This window comes from Heterodontus francisci, chromosome 14 (genome assembly GCF_036365525.1).
Source record: "Heterodontus francisci isolate sHetFra1 chromosome 14, sHetFra1.hap1, whole genome shotgun sequence".
In the NCBI taxonomy this organism is placed as follows: Eukaryota; Metazoa; Chordata; class Chondrichthyes; order Heterodontiformes; family Heterodontidae; genus Heterodontus; species Heterodontus francisci.
In genome coordinates, this window is record NC_090384.1 from 10,491,780 (window position 1) to 10,519,072 (window position 27,293).

The window sequence follows — 27,293 nt, forward strand, 5'->3', positions numbered from 1 at the left end:
ATCCTGCTCTCTCTGTGTCTCAGTTACTGTATTGAGTTCCTGCTCTTTCTCTGTCTCAGTTACTGTATGGAGATCCTGCTCTCTCTCTGTTTCAGTTACTGTATTGAGATCCTGCTTTCTCTCTGTCTCAGTTACTGTATTGAGATCCGGCTCTCTCTTTGTCTCAGTTACTGTATTGAGATCCTGCTCTCTCTCTGTCTCAGTTACTGTATTGAGATCCTGCTCTCTCTCTGCCTCTGTTACTGTATTGAGATCCTGCTCTCTCTCTGTTTCAGTTACTGTATTGTAATCCTGCTCTCTCTGTGTCTCAGTTAAAGTATTGAGATCCTGCTCTCTCTCTGCATCTGTAACTGTATTGAGATCCTGCTCTCTCTCTGTCTCAGTTACTGTATTGAGATCCTGCTCTCTCTCTGTTTCAGTTACTGTATTGTAATCCTGCTCTCTCTGTGTCTCAGTTAAAGTATTGAGATCCTGCTCTCTCTCTGCATCTGTTACTGTATTGAGATCCTGCTCTCTCTCTGTTTCAGTTACTGTATTGTAATCCTGCTCTCTCTGTGTCTCAGTTAAAGTATTGAGATCCTGCTCTCTCTCTGCATCTGTTACTGTATTGAGATCCTGCTCCCTCTGTGTCTCAGTTACTGCATTGAGATCCTGCTCTCTCTGTCTCTCAGTTACTGTATTGAGATCCTGCTCTCTCTCTGTCTCAGTTACTGTATTGAAATTCTGCTCTCTCTGTGTCTCAGTTACTGTATTGAGATCCTGCTCTCTCTGTGTCTCAGTTACTGTATTGAGATCCTGCTCTTTCTCTGTCTCAGTTCCTGTATTGAGATCCTGCTCTCTCTGTGTCTCAGTTACTGTATGGAGATCCTGCTCTCTCTGTGTCTCAGTTACTGTATTGAGTTCCTGCTCTTTCTCTGTCTCAGTTACTGTATGGAGATCCTGCTCTCTCTCTGTTTCAGTTACTGTATTGAGATCCTGCTTTCTCTCTGTCTTAGTTACTGTATTGAGATCCGGCTCTCTCTTTGTCTCAGTTACTGTATTGAGATCCTGCTCTCTCTCTGTCTCAGTTACTGTATTGAGATCCTGCTCTCTCTCTGTCTTTGTTACTGTATTGAAAACCTGCTCTCTCTGTGTCTCAGTTACTGTATTGAGATCCTGCTCTCTCTCTGCCTCTGTTACTGTTTTGAGATCCTCCTCTCTCTCTGTCTCAGGTAATGTATTGAGATCCTGCTCTCTCTGTGTCTCTGTTTCTGTATTGAGATACTGCTCCCTCTGTGTCTCAGATACTGTATTGAGATCCTGCTCTCTCTGTGTCTCAGTTACTGTATTGGGATCCTGCTCTCTCTGTGTCTCTGTTTCTGTATTGAGATCCTGCTCCCTCTGTGTCTCAGTTACTGTATTGAGATCCTGCTCTCTCTGTGTCTCAGTTACTGTATTGAGATCCTGCTCTCTCTCTGTCTCAGTTACTGTATTGAGATCCTGCTCCCTCTGTGTCTCAGTTACTGCATTGAGATCCTGCTCTCTCTCTGTCTCAGTTACTGTATTGTAATCCTGCTCTCTCTGTGTCTCAGTTAAAGTATTGAGATCCTGCTCTCTCTCTGCATCTGTTACTGTATTGAGATCCTGCTCTCTCTCTGTCTCAGTTACTGTATTGAGATCCTGCTCTCTCTCTGTTTCAGTTACTGTATTGTAATCCTGCTCTCTCTGTGTCTCAGTTAAAGTATTGAGATCCTGCTCTCTCTCTGCATCTGTTACTGTATTGAGATCCTGCTCTCTCTCTGTTTCAGTTACTGTATTGTAATCCTGCTCTCTCTGTGTCTCAGTTAAAGTATTGAGATCCTGCTCTCTCACTGCATCTATTACTGTATTGAGATCCTGCTCCCTCTGTGTCTCAGTTACTGCATTGAGATCCTGCTCTCTCTGTCTCTCAGTTACTGTATTGAGATCCTGCTATCTCTTTGTCTCAGTTACTGTCTTCAGATCCTGCTCCCTCTGTGTCTCAGTTACTGTATTGAGATCCTGCTCTCTCTCTGTCTCAGTTACTGTATTGAGATCCTGCTCTCTCTCTGTCTCAGTTACTGCATGGAGATCCTGCGCTCTCCGTGTCTCAGTTACTGTATTGAGATCCTGCTCTCTCTCTCTGTCTCAGTTACTGTATTGAGATCCTGCTCTCTCTCTGTCTCGGTTACTGTATTGAGATCCTGCTCTCTCTCTGTCTCGGTTACTGTATTGAGATCCTGCTCTCTCTCTCTGTCTCAGTTACTGTATTGAGATCCTGCTCTCTCTGTGTCTCAGTTACTGTATTGAGATCCTGCTCTCTTTCTGTCTCAGTTACTGTTTTGAGATCCTGCTCTCTCTGTGTCTCAGTTACTGTATTGAGATCCTGCTCTCTCTCTGTTTCAGTTACTGTATTGAGATCCTGCTCTCTCTCTGTCTCAGTTACTGTATTGAGATCCTGCTCTCTCTCTGTTTCAGTCACTGTATTGTAATCCTGCTCTCTCTGTGTCTCAGTTAAAGTATTGAGATCCTGCTCTCTCTCTGCATCTGTTACTGTATTGAGATCCTGCTCCCTCTGTGTCTCAGTTACTGTATTGAGATCCTGCTCTCTCTCTGCCTCTGTTACTGTATTGACATCCTGCTCTCTCTGTGTCTCAGTTACTGTACTGAGATCCTGCTCTCTCTCTGTCTCAGATACTGTATTGAGATCCTGCTCTCTCTCTGTCTCAGTTACTGTATGGAGATCCTGCTCTCTCTGTCTACGTTACTGTATTGAGATCCTGCTCTCTCTCTGTTTCAGTCACTGTATTGTAATCCTGCTCTCTCTGTGTCTCAGTTACTGCATTGAGATCCTGCTCTCTCTGTCTCTCAGTTACTGTATTGAGATTCTGCTATCTCTTTGTCTCAGTTACTGTATTGAGATCCTGCTCTCTCTCTGCCTCTGTTACTGTATTGAGATCCTGCTCTCTCTCTGTTTCAGTTACTGTATTGTAATCCTGCTCTCTCTGTGTCTCAGTTAAAGTATTGAGATCCTGCTTTCTCTCTGCATCTGTAACTGTATTGAGATCCTGCTCTCTCTCTGTCTCAGTTACTGTATTGAGATCCTGCTCTCTCTGTGTCTCAGTTACTGTTTGGAGATCCTGCTTTCTTTGTCTCAGTTACTGTATTGAGATCCTGCTCTCTCTGTGTCTCAGTTACTGTATTGAGATCCTGCTCTCTTTCTGTCTCAGTTACTGTATGGAGATCCTGCTCTCTCTCTGTTTCAGTTACTGTGTTGAGATCCTGCTCTCTCTCTGTCTCAGTTCCTGTATGGAGATCCTGCTCTCTCGCTGTCTCAGTTACTGTATTGAGATCCTGCTCTCTCTGTGTCTCAGTTACTGTATTGAGATCGTGCTCTCTCTCTGTTTCAGTTACTGTATTGAGATCCTGCTCTCTTTCTGTCTCAGTTACTGTATGGAGATCCAGCTCTCTCTGTGTCTCAGTTACTGTATTGAGTTCCTGCTCTTTCTCTGTCTCAGTTACTGTATTGAGATCCTGCTCTCTCTGTGTCTCAGTTACTGTATGGAGATCCTGCTCTCTCTGTGTCTCAGTTACTGTATTGAGTTCCTGCTCCTTCTCTGTCTCAGTTACTGTATGGAGATCCTGCTCTCTCTCTGTTTCAGTTACTGTATTGAGATCCTGCTTTCTCTCTGTCTCAGTTACTGTATTGAGATCCGGCTCTCTCTTTGTCTCAGTTACTGTATTGAGATCCTGCTCTCTCTCTGTCTCAGTTACTGTATTGAGATCCTGCTCTCTCTCTGTTTCAGTTACTGTATTGTAATCCTGCTCTCTCTGTGTCTCAGTTAAAGTATTGAGATCCTGCTCTCTCTCTGCATCTGTTACTGTATTGAGATCCTGCTCTCTCTCTGTTTCAGTTACTGTATTGTAATCCTGCTCTCTCTGTGTCTCAGTTAAAGTATTGAGATCCTGCTCTCTCTCTGCATCTGTTACTGTATTGAGATCCTGCTCCCTCTGTGTCTCAGTTACTGCATTGAGATCCTGCTCTCTCTGTCTCTCAGTTACTGTATTGAGATCCTGCTATCTCTTTGTCTCAGTTACTGTCTTGAGATCCTGCTCTCTCTCTGTCTCAGTTACTGTAGTGAAATTCTGCTCTCTCTGTGTCTCAGTTACTGTATGGAGATCCTGCTCTCTCTGTGTCTCAGTTACTGTATTGAGTTCCTGCTCTTTCTCTGTCTCAGTTACTGTATGGAGATCCTGCTCTCTCTCTGTTTCAGTTACTGTATTGAGATCCTGCTTTCTCTCTGTCTCAGTTACTGTATTGAGATCCGGCTCTCTCTTTGTCACAGTTACTGTATTGAGATCCTGCTCTCTCTCTGTCTCAGTTACTGTATTGAGATCCTGCTCTCTCTCTGTCTTTGTTACTGTATTGAAAACCTGCTCTCTCTGTGTCTCAGTTACTGTATTGAGATCCTGCTCTCTCTCTGCCTCTGTTACTGTTTTGAGATCCTCCTCTCTCTCTGTTTCAGTTACTGTATTGAAATCCTGCTCTCTCTGTGTCTCAGTTACTGTATTGAGATCCTCCTCTCTGTCTGCCTGTTACTGTATTGAGATCCTGCTCTCTCTCTGTCTCAGTTACTGTATTGAGATCCTGCTCTCTCTGTGTCTCAGTTACTGTATTGAGATCCTGCTCTCTCTGTGTCTCAGTTTCTGCATTGAGATCCTGCTCCCTCTGTGTCTCAGTTACTGTATTGAGATCCTGCTCTCTCTGTGTCTCAGTTACTGTATTGAGATCCTGCTCTCTCTCTGCATCTGTTACTGTATTGAGATCCTGCTCTCTCTCTGTTTCAGTTACTGTATTGTCATCCTGCTCTCTCTGTGTCTCAGTTAAAGTATTGAGATCCTGCTCTCTCTCTGCATCTGTTACTGTATTGAGATCCTGCTCTCTCTCTTTCTCAGTTACTGTATTGAGATCCTTCTCTCTCTCTCTGTTTCAGTCAGTGTATTGTAATCCTGCTCTCTCTGTGTCTCAGTTAAAGTATTGAGATCCTGCTCTATCTCTGTTTCAGTCACTGTATTGTAATCCTGCTCTCTCTGTGTCTCAGTTAAAGTATTGAGATCCTGCTCTCTCTCTGCATCTGTTACTGTATTGAGATCCTGCTCCCTCTGTGTCTCAGTTACTGCATTGAGATCCTGCTCTCTCTGTCTCTCAGTTACTGTATTGAGATTCTGCTATCTCTTTGTCTCAGTTACTGTCTTGAGATCCTGCTCTCTCTGTGTCTCAGTTACTGTATTGAAATTCTGCTCTCTCTGTGTCTCAGTTACTGTATTGAGATCCTGCTCTCTCTCTGTCTCAGTTACTGTATTGAGATCCTGCTCCCTCTGTGTCTCAGTTACTGCATTGAGATCCTGCTCTCTCTCTGTCTCAGTTACTGTATTGAGATCCTGCTCTCTCTCTGCCTCTGTTACTGTATTGAGATCCTGCTCTCTCTCTGTTTCAGTTACTGTATTGTAATCCTGCTCTCTCTGTGTCTCAGTTACTGTATTGAGATCCTGCTCTCTCTCTGTCTCAGTTACTGTATTGAGATCCTGCTCCCTCTGTGTCTCAGTTACTGCATTGAGATCCTGCTCTCTCTCTGTCTCAGTTACTGTATTGAGATCCTGCTCTCTCTCTGCCTCTGTTACTGTATTGAAATTCTGCTCTCTCTGCATCTCTAACTGTATTGAGATCCTGCTCTCTCTCTGTCTCAGTTACTGTATTGAGATCCTGCTCTCTCTCTGTTTCAGTTACTGTATTGTAATCCTGCTCTCTCTGTGTCTCAGTTAAAGTATTGAGATCCTGCTCTCTCTCTGCATCTGTTACTGTATTGAGATCCTGCTCCCTCTCTGTTTCAGTTACTGTATTGTAATCCTGCTCTCTCTGTGTCTCAGTTAAAGTATTGAGATCCTGCTCTCTCTCTGCATCTGTTACTGTATTGAGATCCTGCTCCCTCTGTGTCTCAGTTACTGCATTGAGATCCTGCTCTCTCTGTCTCTCAGTTACTGTATTGAGATCCTGCTATCTCTTTGTCCCAGTTACTGTCTGGAGATCCTGCTCTCTCTGTGTCTTAGTTACTGTATTGAAATTCTGCTCTCTCTGTGTCTCAGTTACTGTATTGAGATCCTGCTCTCTCTCTGTCTCAGTTACTGTATTGAGATCCTGCTCTTTCTCTGTCTCAGTTACTGTATTGAGATCCTGCTCTCTCTGTGTCTCAGTTACTGTATGGAGATCCTGCTCTCTCTGTGTCTCAGTTAATGTATTGAGTTCCTGCTCTTTCTCTGTCTCAGTTACTGTATGGAGATCCTGCTCTCTCTCTGTTTCAGTTACTGTATTGAGATCCTGCTTTCTCTCTGTCTCAGTTACTGTATTGAGATCCGGCTCTCTCTTTGTCTCAGTTACTGTATTGAGATCCTGCTCTCTCTCTGTCTCAGTTACTGTATTGAGATCCTGCTCTCTCTCTGTTTCAGTTACTGTATTGAAATCCTGCTCTCTCTGTGTCTCAGTTACTGTATTGAGATCCTCCTCTCTGTCTGCCTGTTACTGTATTGAGATCCTGCTCTCTCTGTCTCAGTTACTGTATTGAGATCCTGCTCTCTCTCTGTCTCAGTTACTGTATTGAGATCCTGCTCTCTCTGTGTCTCTGTTTCTGTATTGAGATCCTGCTCCCTCTGTGTCTCAGTTACTGTATTGAGATCCTGCTCTCTCTGTGTCTCAGTTACTGTATTGAGATCCTGCTCTCTCTCTGTCTCAGTTACTGTATTGAGATCCTGCTCCCTCTGTGTCTCAGTTACTGCATTGAGATCCTGCTCTCTCTCTGTCTCAGTTACTGTATTGAGATCCTGCACTCTCTCTGCCTCTGTTACTGTATTGGGATCCTGCTCTCTCTGTGTCTCAGTTACTGTATTGTAATCCTGCTCTCTCTGTGTCTCAGTTACTGTATTGAGATCCTGCTCTCTCTCTGTCTCAGTTACTGTATTGAGATCCTGCTCCCTCTGTGTCTCAGTTACTGCATTGAGATCCTGCTCTCTCTCTGTCTCAGTTACTGTATTGAGATCCTGCTCTCTCTCTGCCTCTGTTACTGTATTGAGATCCTGCTCTCTCTCTGTTTCAGTTACTGTATTGTAATCCTGCTCTCTCTGTGTCTCAGTTAAAGTATTGAGATCCTGCTCTCTCTCTGCATCTGTTACTGTATTGAGATCCTGCTCTCTCTCTGTCTCAGTTACTGTATTGAGATCCTGCTCTCTCTCTGTTTCAGTTACTGTATTGTAATCCTGCTCTCTCTGTGTCTCAGTTAAAGTATTGAGATCCTGCTCTCTCTCTGCATCTGTTACTGTATTGAGATCCTGCTCTCTCTCTGTTTCAGTTACTGTATTGTAATCCTGCTCTCTCTGTGTCTCAGTTAAAGTATTGAGATACTGCTCTCTCTCTGCATCTGTTACTGTATTGAGATTATGCTCCCTCTGTGTCTCAGTTACTGCATTGAGATCCTGCTCTCTCTGTCTCTCAGTTACTGTATTGAGATCCTGCTATCTCTTTGTCTCAGTTACTGTCTTGAGATCCTGCTCTCTCTGTGTCTCAGTTACTGTATTGAAATTCTGCTCACTCTGTGTCTCAGTTACTGTATTGAGATCCTGCTCTCTCTCTGTCTCAGTTACTGTATTGAGATCCTGCTCTCTCTCTGTCTCAGTTACTGCATGGAGATCCTGCGCTCTCCGTGTCTCAGTTACTGTATTGAGATCCTGCTCTCTCTCTCTGTCTCAGTTACTGTATTGAGATCCTGCTCTCTCTCTGTCTCGGTTACTGTATTGAGATCCTGCTCTCTCTCTGTCTCGGTTACTGTATTGAGATCCTGCTCTCTCATTCTGTCTCAGTTACTGTTTTGAGATCCTGCTCTCTCTGTGTCTCAGTTACTGTATTGAGATCCTGCTCTCTCTCTGTTTCAGTTACTGTATTGAGATCCTGCTCTCTCTCTGTCTCAGTTACTGTATTGAGATCCTGCTCTCTCTCTGTTTCAGTCACTGTATTGTAATCCTGCTCTCTCTGTGTCTCAGTTAAAGTATTGAGATCCTGCTCTCTCTCTGCATCTGTTACTGTATTGAGATCCTGCTCCCTCTGTGTCTCAGTTACTGTATTGAGATCCTGCTCTCTCTCTGCCTCTGTTACTGTATTGAGATCCTGCTCTCTCTGTGTCTCAGTTACTGTACTGAGATCCTGCTCTCTCTCTGTCTCAGTTACTGTATTGAGATCCTGCTCTCTCTCTGTCTCAGTTACTGTATGGAGATCCTGCTCTCTCTGTCTCAGTTACTGTATTGAGATCCTGCTCTCTCTCTGTTTCAGTCACTGTATTGTAATCCTGCTCTCTCTGTGTCTCAGTTAAAGTATTGAGATCCTGCTCTCTCTCTGCATCTGTTACTGTATTGAGATCCTGCTCCCTCTGTGTCTCAGTTACTGCATTGAGATGCTGCTCTCTCTGTCTCTCAGTTACTGTATTGAGATTCTGCTATCTCTTTGTCTCAGTTACTGTATTGAGATCCTGCTCTCTCTCTGCCTCTGTTACTGTATTGAGATCCTGCTCTCTCTCTGTTTCAGTTACTGTATTGTAATCCTGCTCTCTCTGTGTCTCAGTTAAAGTATTGAGATCCTGCTTTCTCTCTGCATCTGTAACTGTATTGAGATCCTGCTCTCTCTCTGTCTCAGTTACTGTATTGAGATCCTGCTCTCTCTGTGTCTCAGTTACTGTTTGGAGATCCTGCTCTCTTTGTCTCAGTTACTGTATTGAGATCCTGCTCTCTCTGTGTCTCAGTTACTGTATTGAGATCCTGCTCTCTTTCTGTCTCAGTTACTGTATGGAGATCCTGCTCTCTCTCTGTTTCAGTTACTGTGTTGAGATCCTGCTCTCTCTCTATCTCAGTTCCTGTATGGAGATCCTGCTCTCTCGCTGTCTCAGTTACTGTATTGAGATCCTGCTCTCTCTGTGTCTCAGTTACTGTATTGAGATCCTGCTCTCTCTGTGTCTCAGTTACTGTATTGAGATCCTGCTCTCTTTCTGTCTCAGTTACTGTATGGAGATCCAGCTCTCTCTGTGTCTCAGTTATTGTATTGAGTTCCTGCTCTTTCTCTGTCTCAGTTACTGTATTGAGATCCTGCTCTCTCTGTGTCTCAGTTACTGTATGGAGATCCTGCTCTCTCTGTGTCTCAGTTACTGTATTGAGTTCCTGCTCTTTCTCTGTCTCAGTTACTGTATGGAGATCCTGCTCTCTCTCTGTTTCAGTTACTGTATTGAGATCCTGCTTTCTCTCTGTCTCAGTTACTGTATTGAGATCCGGCTCTCTCTTTGTCTCAGTTACTGTATTGAGATCCTGCTCTCTCTCTGTCTCAGTTACTGTATTGAGATCCTGCTCTCTCTCTGCCTCTGTTACTGTATTGAGATCCTGCTCTCTCTCTGTTTCAGTTACTGTATTGTAATCCTGCTCTCTCTGTGTCTCAGTTAAAGTATTGAGATCCTGCTCTCTCTCTGCATCTGTAACTGTATTGAGATCCTGCTCTCTCTCTGTCTCAGTTACTGTATTGAGATCCTGCTCTCTCTCTGTTTCAGTTACTGTATTGTAATCCTGCTCTCTCTGTGTCTCAGTTAAAGTATTGAGATCCTACTCTCTCTCTGCATCTGTTACTGTATTGAGATCCTGCTCTCTCTCTGTTTCAGTTACTGTATTGTAATCCTGCTCTCTCTGTGTCTCAGTTAAAGTATTGAGATCCTGCTCTCTCTCTGCATCTGTTACTGTATTGAGATCCTGCTCCCTCTGTGTCTCAGTTACTGTCTTGAGATCCTGCTCTCTCTGTCTCTCAGTTACTGTATTGAGATCCTGCTATCTCTTTGTCTCAGTTACTGTCTTGAGATCCTGCTCTCTCTGTGTCTCAGTTACTGTATTGAAATTCTGCTCTCTCTGTGTCTCAGTTACTGTATTGAGATCCTGCTCTCTCTCTGTCTCAGTTACTGTATTGAGATCCTGCTCTTTCTCTGTCTCAGTTACTGTATTGAGATCCTGCTCTCTCTGTGTCTCAGTTACTGTATGGAGATCCTGCTCTCTCTGTGTCTCAGTTACTGTATTGAGTTCCTGCTCTTTCTCTGTCTCAGTTACTGTATGGAGATCCTGCTCTCTCTCTGTTTCAGTTACTGTATTGAGATCCTGCTTTCTCTCTGTCTCAGTTACTGTATTGAGATCCGGCTCTCTCTTTGTCTCAGTTACTGTATTGAGATCCTGCTCTCTCTCTGTCTCAGTTACTGTATTGAGATCCTGCTCTCTCTCTGTCTTTGTTACTGTATTGAAAACCTGCTCTCTCTGTGTCTCAGTTACTGTATTGAGATCCTGCTCTCTCTCTGCCTCTGTTACTGTTTTGAGATCCTCCTCTCTCTCTGTTTCAGTTACTGTATTGAAATCCTGCTCTCTCTGTGTCTCAGTTACTGTATTGAGATCCTCCTCTCTGTCTGCCTGTTACTGTATTGAGATCCTGCTCTCTCTCTGTCTCAGTTACTGTATTGAGATCCTGCTCTCTCTCTGTCTCAGTTACTGTATTGAGATCCTGCTCTCTCTGTGTCTCTGTTTCTGTATTGAGATCCTGCTCCCTCTGTGTCTCAGTTACTGTATTGAGATCCTGCTCTCTCTGTGTCTCAGTTACTGTATTGAGATCCTGCTCTCTCTCTGTCTCAGTTACTGTATTGAGATCCTGCTCCCTCTGTGTCTCAGTTACTGCATTGAGATCCTGCTCTCTCTCTGTCTCAGTTACTGTATTGAGATCCTGCTCTCTCTCTGCCTCTGTTACTGTATTGGGATCCTGCTCTCTCTGTGTCTCAGTTTCTGTATTGTAATCCTGCTCTCTCTGTGTCTCAGTTACTGTATTGAGATCCTGCTCTCTCTCTGTCTCAGTTACTGTATTGAGATCCTGCTCCCTCTGTGTCTCAGTTACTGCATTGAGATCCTGCTCTCTCTCTGTCTCAGTTACTGTATTGAGATCCTGCTCTCTCTCTGCCTCTGTTACTGTATTGAGATCCTGCTCTCTCTCTGTTTCAGTTACTGTATTGTAATCCTGCTCTCTCTGTGTCTCAGTTAAAGTATTGAGATCCTGCTCTCTCTCTGCATCTGTTACTGTATTGAGATCCTGCTCTCTCTCTGTCTCAGTTACTGTATTGAGATCCTGCTCTCTCTCTGTTTCAGTTACTGTATTGTAATCCTGCTCTCTCTGTGTCTCAGTTAAAGTATTGAGATCCTGCTCTCTCTCTCTGCATCTGTTACTGTATTGAGATCCTGCTCTCTCTCTGTTTCAGTTACTGTATTGTAATCCTGCTCTCTCTGTGTCTCAGTTAAAGTATTGAGAACCTGCTCTCTCTCTGCATCTATTACTGTATTGAGATCCTGCTCCCTCTGTGTCTCAGTTACTGCATTGAGATCCTGCTCTCTCTGTCTCTCAGTTACTGTATTGAGATCCTGCTATCTCTTTGTCTCAGTTACTGTCTTGAGATACTACTCTCTCTGTGTCTCAGTTACTGTATTGAAATTCTGCTCTCTCTCTGTCTCAGTTACTGTATTGAGATCCTGCTCTCTCTCTGTCTCAGTTACTGTATTGAGATCCTGCTCTCTCTGTGTCTCAGTTACTGCATGGAGATCCTGCGCTCTCCGTGTCTCAGTTACTGTATTGAGATCCTGCTCTCTCTCTCTGTCTCAGTTACTGTATTGAGATCCTGCTCTCTCTCTGTCTCGGTTACTGTATTGAGATCCTGCTCTCTCTCTGTCTCGGTTACTGTATTGAGATCCTGCTCTCTCTCTCTGTCTCAGTTACTGTATTGAGATCCTGCTCTCTCTGTGTCTCAGTTACTGTATTGAGATCCTGCTCTCTTTCTGTCTCAGTTACTGTTTTGAGATCCTGCTCTCTCTGTGTCTCAGTTACTGTATTGAGATCCTGCTCTCTCTCTGTTTCAGTTACTGTATTGAGATCCTGCTCTCTCTCTGTCTCAGTTACTGTATTGAGATCCTGCTCTCTCTCTGTTTCAGTCACTGTATTGTAATCCTGCTCTCTCTGTGTCTCAGTTAAAGTATTGAGATCCTGCTCTCTCTCTGCATCTGTTACTGTATTGAGATCCTGCTCCCTCTGTGTCTCAGTTACTGTATTGAGATCCTGCTCTCTCTCTGCCTCTGTTACTGTATTGAGATCCTGCTCTCTCTGTGTCTCAGTTACTGTACTGAGATCCTGCTCTCTCTCTGTCTCAGTTACTGTATTGAGATCCTGCTCTCTCTCTGTCTCAGTTACTGTATGGAGATCCTGCTCTCTCTGTCTCAGTTACTGTATTGAGATCCTGCTCTCTCTCTGTTTCAGTCACTGTATTGTAATCCTGCTCTCTCTGTGTCTCAGTTAAAGTATTGAGATCCTGCTCTCTCTCTGCATCTGTTACTGTATTGAGATCCTGCTCCCTCTGTGTCTCAGTTACTGCATTGAGATGCTGCTCTCTCTGTCTCTCAGTTACTGTATTGAGATTCTGCTATCTCTTTGTCTCAGTTACTGTATTGAGATCCTGCTCTCTCTCTGCCTCTGTTACTGTATTGAGATCCTGCTCTCTCTCTGTTTCAGTTACTGTATTGTAATCCTGCTCTCTCTGTGTCTCAGTTAAAGTATTGAGATCCTGCTTTCTCTCTGCATCTGTAACTGTATTGAGATCCTGCTCTCTCTCTGTCTCAGTTACTGTATTGAGATCCTGCTCTCTCTGTGTCTCAGTTACTGTTTGGAGATCCTGCTCTCTTTGTCTCAGTTACTGTATTGAGATCCTGCTCTCTCTGTGTCTCAGTTACTGTATTGAGATCCTGCTCTCTTTCTGTCTCAGTTACTGTATGGAGATCCTGCTCTCTCTCTGTTTCAGTTACTGTGTTGAGATCCTGCTCTCTCTCTATCTCAGTTCCTGTATGGAGATCCTGCTCTCTCGCTGTCTCAGTTACTGTATTGAGATCCTGCTCTCTCTGTGTCTCAGTTACTGTATTGAGATCCTGCTCTCTCTGTGTCTCAGTTACTGTATTGAGATCCTGCTCTCTTTCTGTCTCAGTTACTGTATGGAGATCCAGCTCTCTCTGTCTCTCAGTTATTGTATTGAGTTCCTGCTCTTTCTCTGTCTCAGTTACTGTATTGAGATCCTGCTCTCTCTGTGTCTCAGTTACTGTATGGAGATCCTGCTCTCTCTGTGTCTCAGTTACTGTATTGAGTTCCTGCTCTTTCTCTGTCTCAGTTACTGTATGGAGATCCTGCTCTCTCTCTGTTTCAGTTACTGTATTGAGATCCTGCTTTCTCTCTGTCTCAGTTACTGTATTGAGATCCGGCTCTCTCTTTGTCTCAGTTACTGTATTGAGATCCTGCTCTCTCTCTGTCTCAGTTACTGTATTGAGATCCTGCTCTCTCTCTGCCTCTGTTACTGTATTGAGATCCTGCTCTCTCTCTGTTTCAGTTACTGTATTGTAATCCTGCTCTCTCTGTATCTCAGTTAAAGTATTGAGATCCTGCTCTCTCTCTGCATCTGTAACTGTATTGAGATCCTGCTCTCTCTCTGTCTCAGTTACTGTATTGAGATCCTGCTCTCTCTCTGTTTCAGTTACTGTATTGTAATCCTGCTCTCTCTGTGTCTCAGTTAAAGTATTGAGATCCTGCTCTCTCTCTGCATCTGTTACTGTATTGAGATCCTGCTCCCTCTGTGTCTCAGTTACTGTCTTGAGATCCTGCTCTCTCTGTCTCTCAGTTACTGTATTGAGATCCTGCTATCTCTTTGTCTCAGTTACTGTCTTGAGATCCTGCTCTCTCTGTGTCTCAGTTACTGTATTGAAATTCTGCTCTCTCTGTGTCTCAGTTACTGTATTGAGATCCTGCTCTCTCTCTGTCTCAGTTACTGTATTGAGATCCTGCTCTCTCTCTGCATCTGTTACTGTATTGAGATCCTGCTCCCTCTGTGTCTCAGTTACTGTATTGAGATCCTGCTCTCTCTCTGCCTCTGTTACTGTATTGAGATCCTGCTCTCTCTACGTCTCAGTTACTGTACTGAGATCCTGCTCTCTCTGTGTCTCAGTTATTGTATTGAAATTCTGCTCTCTCTGTGTCTCAGTTACTGTATTGAGATCCTGCTCTCTCTCTGTCTCAGTTACTGTATTGAGATCCTGCTCTCTCTCTGTCTCAGTTACTGCATGGAGATCCTGCGCTCTCCGTGTCTCAGTTACTGTATTGAGATCCTGCTCTCTCTCTCTGTCTCAGTTACTGTATTGAGATCCTGCTCTCTCTCTGTCTCGGTTACTTTATTGAGATCCTGCTCTCTCTCTGTCTCGGTTACTGTATTGAGATCCTGCTCTCTCTCTCTGTCTCAGTTACTGTATTGAGATCCTGCTCTCTCTGTGTCTCAGTTACTGTATTGAGATCCTGCTCTCTTTCTGTCTCAGTTACTGTTTTGAGATCCTGCTCTCTCTGTGTCTCAGTTACTGTATTGAGATCCTGCTCTCTCTCTGTTTCAGTTACTGTATTGAGATCCTGCTCTCTCTCTGTCTCAGTTACTGTATTGAGATCCTGCTCTCTCTCTGTTTCAGTCACTGTATTGTAATCCTGCTCTCTCTGTGTCTCAGTTAAAGTATTGAGATCCTGCTCTCTCTCTGCATCAGTTACTGTATTGAGATCCTGCTCCCTCTGTGTCTCAGTTACTGTATTGAGATCCTGCTCTCTCTCTGCCTCTGTTACTGTATTGAGATCCTGCTCTCGCTGTGTCTCAGTTACTGTAGTGAGATCCTGCTCTCTCTCTGTCTCAGTTACTGTATTGAGATCCTGCTCTCTCTCTGTCTCAGTTACTGTATGGAGATCCTGCTCTCTCTGTCTCAGTTACTGTATTGAGATCCTGCTCTCTCTCTGTTTCAGTCACTGTATTGTAATCCTGCTCTCTCTGTGTCTCAGTTAAAGTATTGAGATCCTGCTCTCTCTCTGCATCTGTTAATGTATTGAGATCCTGCTTCCTCTGTGTCTCAGTTACTGCATTGAGATCCTGCTCTCTCTGTCTCTCAGTTACTGTATTGAGATTCTGCTATCTCTTTGTCTCAGTTACTGTATTGAGATCCTGCTCTCTCTCTGCCTCTGTTACTGTATTGAGATGCTGCTCTCTCTCTGTTTCAGTTACTGTATTGTAATCCTGCTCTCTCTGTGTCTCAGTTAAAGTATTGAGATCCTGCTTTCTCTCTGCATCTGTAACTGTCTTGAGTTCCTGCTCTCTCTCTGTCTCAGTTACTGTATTGAGATCCTGCTCTCTCTGTGTCTCAGTTACTGTTTGGAGATCCTGCTCTCTTTGTCTCAGTTACTGTATTGAGATCCTGCTCTCTCTGTGTCTCAGTTACTGTATTGAGATCCTGCTCTCTTTCTGTCTCAGTTACTGTATGGAGATCCTGCTCTCTCTCTGTTTCAGTTACTGTGTTGAGATCCTGCTCTCTCTCTGTCTCAGTTCCTGTATGGAGATCCTGCTCTCTCGCTGTCTCAGTTACTGTATTGAGATCCTGCTCTCTCTGTGTCTCAGTTACTGTATTGAGATCCTGCTCTCTCTCTGTTTCAGTTACTGTATTGAGATCCTGCTCTCTTTCTGTCTCAGTTACTGTATGGAGATCCAGCTCTCTCTGTGTCTCAGTTACTGTATTGAGTTCCTGCTCTTTCTCTGTCTCAGTTACTGTATTGAGATCCTGCTCTCTCTGTGTCTCAGTTACTGTATGGAGATCCTGCTCTCTCTGTGTCTCAGTTACTGTATTGAGTTCCTGCTCTTTCTCTGTCTCAGTTACTGTATGGAGATCCTGCTCTCTCTCTGTTTCAGTTACTGTATTGAGATCCTGCTTTCTCTCTGTCTCAGTTACTGTATTGAGATCCGGCTCTCTCTTTGTCTCAGTTACTGTATTGAGATCCTGCTCTCTCTCTGTCTCAGTTACTGTATTGAGATCCTGCTCTCTCTCTGTCTTTGTTACTGTATTGAAAACCTGCTCTCTCTGTTTCTCAGTTACTGTATTGAGATCCTCCTCTCTGTCTCCCTGTTACTGTATTGAGATCCTGCTCTCTCTCTGTCTCAGTTAATGTATTGAGATCCTGCTCTCTCTGTGTCTCAGTTTCTGTATTGAGATCCTGCTCTCTCTGTGTCTCAGTTACTGTTTTGAGATCCTGCTCTCTCTCTGCATCTGTTACTGTATTGAGATCCTGCTCTCTCTCTGTTTCAGTTAATGTATTGTAATCCTGCTCTCTCTGTGTCTCAGTTAAATTATTGAGATCCTGCTCTCTCTCTGCATCTGTTACTGTATTGAGATCCTGCTCTCTCTCTGTCTCAGTTACTGTATTGAGATCCTGCTCTCTCTCTGTTTCAGTCACTGTATTGTAATCCTGCTCTCTCTGTGTCTCAGTTAAAGTATTGAGATCCTGCTCTCTCTCTGCATCTGTTACTGTATTGAGATCCTGCTCCCTCTGTGTCTCAGTTACTGCATTGAGATCCTGCTCTCTCTGTCTCTCAGTTACTGTATTGAGATTCTGCTATCTCTTTGTCTCAGTTACTGTCTTGAGATCCTGCTCTCTCTGTGTCTCAGTTACTGTATTGAAATTCTGCTCTCTCTGTGTCTCAGTTACTGTATTGAGATCCTGCTCTCTCTCTGTCTCAGTTACTGTATTGAGATCCTGCTCCCTCTGTGTCTCAGTTACTGCATTGAGATCCTGCTCTCTCTCTGTCTCAGTTACTGTATTGAGATCCTGCTCTCTCTCTGCCTCTGTTACTGTATTGAGATCCTGCTCTCTCTCTGTTTCAGTTACTGTATTGTAATCCTGCTCTCTCTGTGTCTCAGTTAAAGTATTGAGATCCTGCTCTCTCTCTGCATCTGTAACTGTATTGAGAGCCTGCTCTCTCTCTGTCTCAGTTACTGTATTGAGATCCTGCTCTCTCTCTGTTTCAGTTACTGTATTGTAATCCTGCTCTCTCTGTGTCTCAGTTAAAGTATTGAGATCCTGCTCTCTCTCTGCATCTGTTACTGTATTGAGATCCTGCTCTCTCTCTGTTTCAGTTACTGTATTGTAATCCTGCTCTCTCTGTGTCTCAGTTAAAGTATTGAGATCCTGCTCTCTCTCTGCATCTGTTACTGTATTGAGATCCTGCTCCCTCTGTGTCTCAGTTACTGCATTGAGATCCTGCTCTCTCTGTCTCTCAGTTACTGTATTGAGATCCTGCTATCTCTTTGTCTCAGTTACTGTCTTGAGATCCTGCTCTCTCTGTGTCTCAGTTACTGTATTGAAATTCTGCTCTCTCTGTGTCTCAGTTACTGTATTGAGATCCTGCTCTCTCTCTGTCTCAGTTACTGTATTGAGATCCTGCTCTTTCTCTGTCTCAGTTACTGTATTGAGATCCTGCTCTCTCTGTGTCTCAGTTACTGTATGGAGATCCTGCTCTCTCTGTGTCTCAGTTACTGTATTGAGTTCCTGCTCTTTCTCTGTCTCAGTTACTGTATGGAGATCCTGCTCTCTCTCTGTTTCAGTTACTGTATTGAGATCCTGCTTTCTCTCTGTCTCAGTTACTGTATTGAGATCCGGCTCTCTCTTTGTCTCAGTTACTGTATTGAGATCCTGCTCTCTCTCTGTCTCAGTTACTGTATTGAGATCCTGCTCTCTCTCTGTCTTTGTTACTGTATTGAAAACCTGCTCTCTCTGTGTCTCAGTTACTGTATTGAGATCCTGCTCTCTCTCTGCCTCTGTTACTGTTTTGAGATCCTCCTCTCTCTCTGTTTCAGTTACTGTATTGAAATCCTGCTCTCTCTGTGTCTCAGTTACTGTATTGAGATCCTCCTCTCTGTCTGCCTGTTACTGTATTGAGATCCTGCTCTCTCTCTGTCTCAGTTACTGTATTGAGATCCTGCTCTCTCTCTGTCTCAGTTACTGTATTGAGATCCTGCTCTCTCTGTGTCTCAGTTTCTGTATTGAGATCCTGCTCCCTCTGTGTCTCAGTTACTGTATTGAGATCCTGCTCTCTCTGTGTCTCAGTTACTGTATTGAGATCCTGCTCTCTCTCTGTCTCAGTTACTGTATTGAGATCCTGCTCTCTCTGTGTCTCAGTTACTGTATTGAGATCCTGCTCTCTCTCTGTCTCAGTTACTGTATTGAGATCCTGCTCTCTCTCTGCCTCTGTTACTGTATTGGGATCCTGCTCTCTCTCTGTTTCAGTTACTGTATTGTAATCCTGCTCTCTCTGTGTCTCAGTTAAAGTTTGAGATCCTGCTCTCTCTCTGCATCTGTTACTGTATTGAGATCCTGCTCTCTCTGTTTCAGTTACTGTATTGTAATCCTGCTCTCTCTGTGACTCAGTTAAAGTATTGAGATCCTGCTGTCTCTGCATCTGTTACTGTATTGAGATCCTGCTCTCTCTCTGTCTCAGTTACTGTATTGAGATCCTGCTCTCTCTCTGTTTCAGTCACTGTATTGTAATCCTGCTCTCTCTGTGTCTCAGTTAAAGTATTGAGATCCTGCTCTCTCTCTGCATCTGTTACTGTATTGAGATCCTGCTCCCTCTGTGTCTCAGTTACTGCATTGAGATCCTGCTCTCTCTGTCTCTCAGTTACTGTATTGAGATCCTGCTATCTCTTTGTCTCAGTTACTGTCTTGAGATCCTGCTCTCTCTGTGTCTCAGATACTGTATTGAAATTCTGCTCTCTCTCTGTCTCAGTTACTGTATTGAGATCCTGCTCCCTCTGTGTCTCAGTTACTGCATTGAGATCCTGCTCTCTCTCTGTCTCAGTTACTGTATTGAGATCCTGCTCTCTCTCTGCTTCTGTTACTGTATTGAGATCCTGCTCTCTCTCTGTTTCAGTTACTGTATTGTAATCCTGCTCTCTCTGTGTCTCAGTTAAAGTATTGAGATCCTGCTCTCTCTCTGCATCTGTTACTGTATTGAGATCCTGCTCTCTCTCTGTTTCAGTTACTGTATTGTAATGCTGCTCTCTCTGTGTCTCAGTTAAAGTATTGAGATCCTGCTCTCTCTCTGCATCTGTTACTGTATTGAGATCCTGCTCCCTCTGTGTCTCAGTTACTGCATTGAGATCCTGCTCTCTCTGTCTCTCAGTTACTGTATTGAGATCCTGCTATCTCTTTGTCTCAGTTACTGTATTGAGATCCTGCTCTCTCTGTGTCTCAGTTACTGCATGGAGATCCTGCGCTCTCCGTGTCTCAGTTACTGTATTGAGATCCTGCTCTCTCTCTCTGTCTCAGTTACTGTATTGAGATCCTGCTCTCTCTCTGTCTCGGTTAATGTATTGAGATCCTGCTCTCTCTCTGTCTCGGTTACTGTATTGAGATCCTGCTCTCTCTCTCTGTCTCAGTTACTTTATTGAGATCCTGCTCTCTCTGTGTCTCAGTTACTGTATTGAGATCCTGCTCTCTCTCTGTCTCAGTTACTGTTTTGAGATCCTGCTCTCTCTGTGTCTCAGTTACTGTATTGAGATGCTGCTCTCTCTCTGTTTCAGTTACTGTATTGAGATCCTGCTCTCTCTCTGTCTCAGTTACAGTATTGAGATCCTGCTCTCTCTCTGTTTCAGTCACTGTATTGTAATCCTGCTCTCTCTGTGTCTCAGTTAAAGTATTGAGATCCTGCTCTCTCTCTGCATCTGTTACTGTATTGAGATCCTGCTCCCTCTGTGTCTCAGTTACTGTATTGAGATCCTGCTCTCTCTCTGCCTCTGTTACTGTATTGAGATCCTGCTCTCTCTGTGTCTCAGTTACTGTACTGAGATCCTGCTCTCTCTCTGTCTCAGATACTGTATTGAGATCCTGCTCTCTCTGTGTCTCAGTTACTGTATGGAGATCCTGCTCTCTCTGTGTCTCAGTTACTGTATTGAGTTCCTGCTCTTTCTCTGTCTCAGTTACTGTATGGAGATCCTGCTCTCTCTCTGTTTCAGTTACTGTATTGAGATCCTGCTTTCTCTCTGTCTCAGTTACTGTATTGAGATCCGGCTCTCTCTTTGTCTCAGTTACTGTATTGAGATCCTGCTCTCTCTCTGTCTCAGTTACTGTATTGAGATCCTGCTCTCTCTCTGCCTCTGTTACTGTATTGAGATCCTGCTCTCTCTCTGTTTCAGTTACTGTATTGTAATCCTGCTCTCTCTGTATCTCAGTTAAAGTATTGAGATCCTGCTCTCTCTCTGCATCTGTAACTGCATTGAGATCCTGCTCTCTCTCTGTCTCAGTTACTGTATTGAGATCCTGCTCTCTCTCTGTTTCAGTTACTGTATTGTAATCCTGCTCTCTCTGTGTCTCAGTTAAAGTATTGAGATCCTGCTCTCTCTCTGCATCTGTTACTGTATTGAGATCCTGCTCCCTCTGTGTCTCAGTTACTGTCTTGAGATCCTGCTCTCTCTGTCTCTCAGTTACTGTATTGAGATCCTGCTATCTCTTTGTCTCAGTTACTGTCTTGAGATCCTGCTCTCTCTGTGTCTCAGTTACTGTATTGAAATTCTGCTCGCTCTGTGTCTCAGTTACTGTATTGAGATCCTGCTCTCTCTCTGTCTCAGTTACTGTATTGAGATCCTGCTCTTTCTCTGTCTCAGTTACTGTATTGAGATCCTGCTCTCTCTGTGTCTCAGTTACTGTATGGAGATCCTGCTCTCTCTGTGTCTCAGTTACTGTATTGAGTTCCTGCTCTTTCTCTGTCTCAGTTACTGTATGGAGATCCTGCTCTCTCTCTGTTTCAGTTACTGTATTGAGATCCTGCTTTCTCTCTGTCTCAGTTACTGTATTGAGATCCGGCTCTCTCTTTGTCTCAGTTACTGTATTGAGATCCTGCTCTCTCTCTGTCTCAGTTACTGTATTGAGATCCTGCTCTCTCTCTGTCTTTGTTACTGTATTGAAAACCTGCTCTCTCTGTGTCTCAGTTACTGTATTGAGATCCTGCTCTCTCTCTGCCTCTGTTACTGTTTTGAGATCCTCCTCTCTCTCTGTTTCAGTTACTGTATTGAAATCCTGCTCTCTCTGTGTCTCAGTTACTGTATTGAGATCCTCCTCTCTGTCTGCCTGTTAGTGTATTGAGATCCTGCTCTCTCTCTGTCTCAGTTACTGTATTGAGATCCTGCTCTCTCTCTGTCTCAGTTACTGTATTGAGATCCTGCTCTCTCTGTGTCTCTGTTTCTGTATTGAGATCCTGCTCCCTCTGTGTCTCAGTTACTGTATTGAGATCCTGCTCTCTCTGTGTCTCAGTTACTGTATTGAGATCCTGCTCTCTCTCTGTCTCAGTTACTGTATTGAGATCCTGCTCCCTCTGTGTCTCAGTTACTGCATTGAGATCCTGCTCTCTCTCTGTCTCAGTTACTGTATTGAGATCCTGCTCTCTCTCTGCCTCTGTTACTGTATTGGGATCCTGCTCTCTCTGTGTCTCAGTTACTGTATTGTAATCCTGCTCTCTCTGTGTCTCAGTTACTGTATTGAGATCCTGCTCTCTCTCTGTCTCAGTTACTGTATTGAGATCCTGCTCCCTCTGTGTCTCAGTTACTGCATTGAGATCCTGCTCTCTCTCTGCATCTGTTACTGTATTGAGATCCTGCTCTCTCTCTGTCTCAGTTACTGTATTGAGATCCTGCTCTCTCTCTGTTTCAGTTACTGTATTGTAATCCTGCTCTCTCTGTGTCTCAGTTAAAGTATTGAGATCCTGCTCTCTCTCTCTGCATCTGTTACTGTATTGAGATCCTGCTCTCTCTCTGTTTCAGTTACTGTATTGTAATCCTGCTCTCTCTGTGTCTCAGTTAAAGTATTGAGAACCTGCTCTCTCTCTGCATCTATTACTGTATTGAGATCCTGCTCCCTCTGTGTCTCAGTTACTGCATTGAGATCCTGCTCTCTCTGTCTCTCAGTTACTGTATTGAGATCCTGCTATCTCTTTGTCTCAGTTAATGTCTTGAGATCCTGCTCTCTCTGTGTCTCAGTTACTGTATTGAAATTCTGCTCTCTCTCTGTCTCAGTTACTGTATTGAGATCCTGCTCTCTCTCTGTCTCAGTTACTGTATTGAGATCCTGCTCTCTCTCTGTCTCAGTTACTGCATGGAGATCCTGCGCTCTCCGTGTCTCAGTTACTGTATTGAGATCCTGCTCTCTCTCTCTGTCTCAGTTACTGTATTGAGATCCTGCTCTCTCTCTGTCTCGGTTACTGTATTGAGATCCTGCTCTCTCTCTGTCTCGGTTACTGTATTGAGATCCTGCTCTCTCTCTCTGTCTCAGTTACTGTATTGAGATCCTGCTCTCTCTGTGTCTCAGTTACTGTATTGAGATCCTGCTCTCTTTCTGTCTCAGTTACTGTTTTGAGATCCTGCTCTCTCTGTGTCTCAGTTACTGTATTGAGATCCTGCTCTCTCTCTGTTTCAGTTACTGTATTGAGATCCTGCTCTCTCTCTGTCTCAGTTACTGTATTGAGATCCTGCTCTCTCTCTGTTTCAGTCACTGTATTGTAATCCTGCTCTCTCTGTGTCTCAGTTAAAGTATTGAGATCCTGCTCTCTCTCTGCATCTGTTACTGTATTGAGATCCTGCTCCCTCTGTGTCTCAGTTACTGTATTGAGATCCTGCTCTCTCTCTGCCTCTGTTACTGTATTGAGATCCTGCTCTCTCTACGTCTCAGTTACTGTACTGAGATCCTGCTCTCTCTGTGTCTCAGTTATTGTATTGAAATTCTGCTCTCTCTGTGTCTCAGTTACTGTATTGAGATCCTGCTCTCTCTCTGTCTCAGTTACTGTATTGAGATCCTGCTCTCTCTCTGTCTCAGTTACTGCATGGAGATCCTGCGCTCTCCGTGTCTCAGTTACTGTATTGAGATCCTGCTCTCTCTCTCTGTCTCAGTTACTGTATTGAGATCCTGCTCTCTCTCTGTCTCGGTTACTTTATTGAGATCCTGCTCTCTCTCTGTCTCGGTTACTGTATTGAGATCCTGCTCTCTCTCTCTGTCTCAGTTACTGTATTGAGATCCTGCTCTCTCTGTGTCTCAGTTACTGTATTGAGATCCTGCTCTCTTTCTGTCTCAGTTACTGTTTTGAGATCCTGCTCTCTCTGTGTCTCAGTTACTGTATTGAGATCCTGCTCTCTCTCTGTTTCAGTTACTGTATTGAGATCCTGCTCTCTCTCTGTCTCAGTTACTGTATTGAGATCCTGCTCTCTCTCTGTTTCAGTCACTGTATTGTAATCCTGCTCTCTCTGTGTCTCAGTTAAAGTATTGAGATCCTGCTCTCTCTCTGCATCAGTTACTGTATTGAGATCCTGCTCCCTCTGTGTCTCAGTTACTGTATTGAGATCCTGCTCTCTCTCTGCCTCTGTTACTGTATTGAGATCCTGCTCTCGCTGTGTCTCAGTTACTGTAGTGAGATCCTGCTCTCTCTCTGTCTCAGTTACTGTATTGAGATCCTGCTCTCTCTCTGTCTCAGTTACTGTATGGAGATCCTGCTCTCTCTGTCTCAGTTACTGTATTGAGATCCTGCTCTCTCTCTGTTTCAGTCACTGTATTGTAATCCTGCTCTCTCTGTGTCTCAGTTAAAGTATTGAGATCCTGCTCTCTCTCTGCATCTGTTAATGTATTGAGATCCTGCTTCCTCTGTGTCTCAGTTACTGCATTGAGATCCTGCTCTCTCTGTCTCTCAGTTACTGTATTGAGATTCTGCTATCTCTTTGTCTCAGTTACTGTATTGAGATCCTGCTCTCTCTCTGCCTCTGTTACTGTATTGAGATGCTGCTCTCTCTCTGTTTCAGTTACTGTATTGTAATCCTGCTCTCTCTGTGTCTCAGTTAAAGTATTGAGATCCTGCTTTCTCTCTGCATCTGTAACTGTCTTGAGTTCCTGCTCTCTCTCTGTCTCAGTTACTGTATTGAGATCCTGCTCTCTCTGTGTCTCAGTTACTGTTTGGAGATCCTGCTCTCTTTGTCTCAGTTACTGTATTGAGATCCTGCTCTCTCTGTGTCTCAGTTACTGTATTGAGATCCTGCTCTCTTTCTGTCTCAGTTACTGTATGGAGATCCTGCTCTCTCTCTGTTTCAGTTACTGTGTTGAGATCCTGCTCTCTCTCTGTCTCAGTTCCTGTATGGAGATCCTGCTCTCTCGCTGTCTCAGTTACTGTATTGAGATCCTGCTCTCTCTGTGTCTCAGTTACTGTATTGAGATCCTGCTCTCTCTCTGTTTCAGTTACTGTATTGAGATCCTGCTCTCTTTCTGTCTCAGTTACTGTATGGAGATCCAGCTCTCTCTGTGTCTCAGTTACTGTATTGAGTTCCTGCTCTTTCTCTGTCTCAGTTACTGTATGGAGATCCTGCTCTCTCTCTGTTTCAGTTACTGTATTGAGATCCTGCTTTCTCTCTGTCTCAGTTACTGTATTGAGATCCGGCTCTCTCTTTGTCTCAGTTACTGTATTGAGATCCTGCTCTCTCTCTGTCTCAGTTACTGTATTGAGATCCTGCTCTCTCTCTGTCTTTGTTACTGTATTGAAAACCTGCTCTCTCTGTTTCTCAGTTACTGTATTGAGATCCTCCTCTCTGTCTCCCTGTTACTGTATTGAGATCCTGCTCTCTCTCTGTCTCAGTTAATGTATTGAGATCCTGCTCTCTCTGTGTCTCAGTTTCTGTATTGAGATCCTGCTCTCTCTGTGTCTCAGTTACTGTTTTGAGATCCTGCTCTCTCTCTGCATCTGTTACTGTATTGAGATCCTGCTCTCTCTCTGTTTCAGTTAATGTATTGTAATCCTGCTCTCTCTGTGTCTCAGTTAAATTATTGAGATCCTGCTCTCTCTCTGCATCTGTTACTGTATTGAGATCCTGCTCTCTCTCTGTCTCAGTTACTGTATTGAGATCCTGCTCTCTCTCTGTTTCAGTCACTGTATTGTAATCCTGCTCTCTCTGTGTCTCAGTTAAAGTATTGAGATCCTGCTCTCTCTCTGCATCTGTTACTGTATTGAGATCCTGCTCCCTCTGTGTCTCAGTTACTGCATTGAGATCCTGCTCTCTCTGTCTCTCAGTTACTGTATTGAGATTCTGCTATCTCTTTGTCTCAGTTACTGTCTTGAGATCCTGCTCTCTCTGTGTCTCAGTTACTGTATTGAAATTCTGCTCTCTCTGTGTCTCAGTTACTGTATTGAGATCCTGCTCTCTCTCTGTCTCAGTTACTGTATTGAGATCCTGCTCCCTCTGTGTCTCAGTTACTGCATTGAGATCCTGCTCTCTCTCTGTCTCAGTTACTGTATTGAGATCCTGCTCTCTCTCTGCCTCTGTTACTGTATTGAGATCCTGCTCTCTCTCTGTTTCAGTTACTGTATTGTAATCCTGCTCTCTCTGTGTCTCAGTTAAAGTATTGAGATCCTGCTCTCTCTCTGCATCTGTAACTGTATTGAGATCCTGCTCTCTCTCTGTCTCAGTTACTGTATTGAGATCCTGCTCTCTCTCTGTTTCAGTTACTGTATTGTAATCCTGCTCTCTCTGTGTCTCAGTTAAAGTATTGAGATCCTGCTCTCTCTCTGCATCTGTTACTGTATTGAGATCCTGCTCTCTCTCTGTTTCAGTTACTGTATTGTAATCCTGCTCTCTCTGTGTCTCAGTTAAAGTATTGAGATCCTGCTCTCTCTCTGCATCTGTTACTGTATTGAGATCCTGCTCCCTCTGTGTCTCAGTTACTGCATTGAGATCCTGCTCTCTCTGTCTCTCAGTTACTGTATTGAGATCCTGCTATCTCTTTGTCTCAGTTACTGTCTTGAGATCCTGCTCTCTCTGTGTCTCAGTTACTGTATTGAAATTCTGCTCTCTCTGTGTCTCAGTTACTGTATTGAGATCCTGCTCTCTCTCTGTCTCAGTTACTGTATTGAGATCCTGCTCTTTCTCTGTCTCAGTTACTGTATTGAGATCCTGCTCTCTCTGTGTCTCAGTTACTGTATGGAGATCCTGCTCTCTCTGTGTCTCAGTTACTGTATTGAGTTCCTGCTCTTTCTCTGTCTCAGTTACTGTATGGAGATCCTGCTCTCTCTCTGTTTCAGTTACTGTATTGAGATCCTGCTTTCTCTCTGTCTCAGTTACTGTATTGAGATCCGGCTCTCTCTTTGTCTCAGTTACTGTATTGAGATCCTGCTCTCTCTCTGTCTCAGTTACTGTATTGAGATCCTGCTCTCTCTCTGTCTTTGTTACTGTATTGAAAACCTGCTCTCTCTGTGTCTCAGTTACTGTATTGAGATCCTGCTCTCTCTCTGCCTCTGTTACTGTTTTGAGATCCTCCTCTCTCTCTGTTTCAGTTACTGTATTGAAATCCTGCTCTCTCTGTGTCTCAGTTACTGTATTGAGATCCTCCTCTCTGTCTGCCTGTTACTGTATTGAGATCCTGCTCTCTCTCTGTCTCAGTTACTGTATTGAGATCCTGCTCTCTCTCTGTCTCAGTTACTGTATTGAGATCCTGCTCTCTCTGTGTCTCAGTTTCTGCATTGAGATCCTGCTCCCTCTGTGTCTCAGTTACTGTATTGAGATCCTGCTCTCTCTGTGTCTCAGTTACTGTATTGAGATCCTGCTCTCTCTCTGTCTCAGTTACTGTATTGAGATCCTGCTCTCTCTGTGTCTCAGTTACTGTATTGAGATCCTGCTCTCTCTCTGTCTCAGTTACTGTATTGAGATCCTGCTCTCTCTCTGCCTCTGTTACTGTATTGGGATCCTGCTCTCTCTCTGTTTCAGTTACTGTATTGTAATCCTGCTCTCTCTGTGTCTCAGTTAAAGTTTGAGATCCTGCTCTCTCTCTGCATCTGTTACTGTATTGAGATCCTGCTCTCTCTGTTTCAGTTACTGTATTGTAATCCTGCTCTCTCTGTGACTCAGTTAAAGTATTGAGATCCTGCTGTCTCTGCATCTGTTACTGTATTGAGATCCTGCTCTCTCTCTGTCTCAGTTACTGTATTGAGATCCTGCTCTCTCTCTGTTTCAGTCACTGTATTGTAATCCTGCTCTCTCTGTGTCTCAGTTAAAGTATTGAGATCCTGCTCTCTCTCTGCATCTGTTACTGTATTGAGATCCTGCTCCCTCTGTGTCTCAGTTACTGCATTGAGATCCTGCTCTCTCTGTCTCTCAGTTACTGTATTGAGATCCTGCTATCTCTTTGTCTCAGTTACTGTCTTGAGATCCTGCTCTCTCTGTGTCTCAGATACTGTATTGAAATTCTGCTCTCTCTCTGTCTCAGTTACTGTATTGAGATCCTGCTCCCTCTGTGTCTC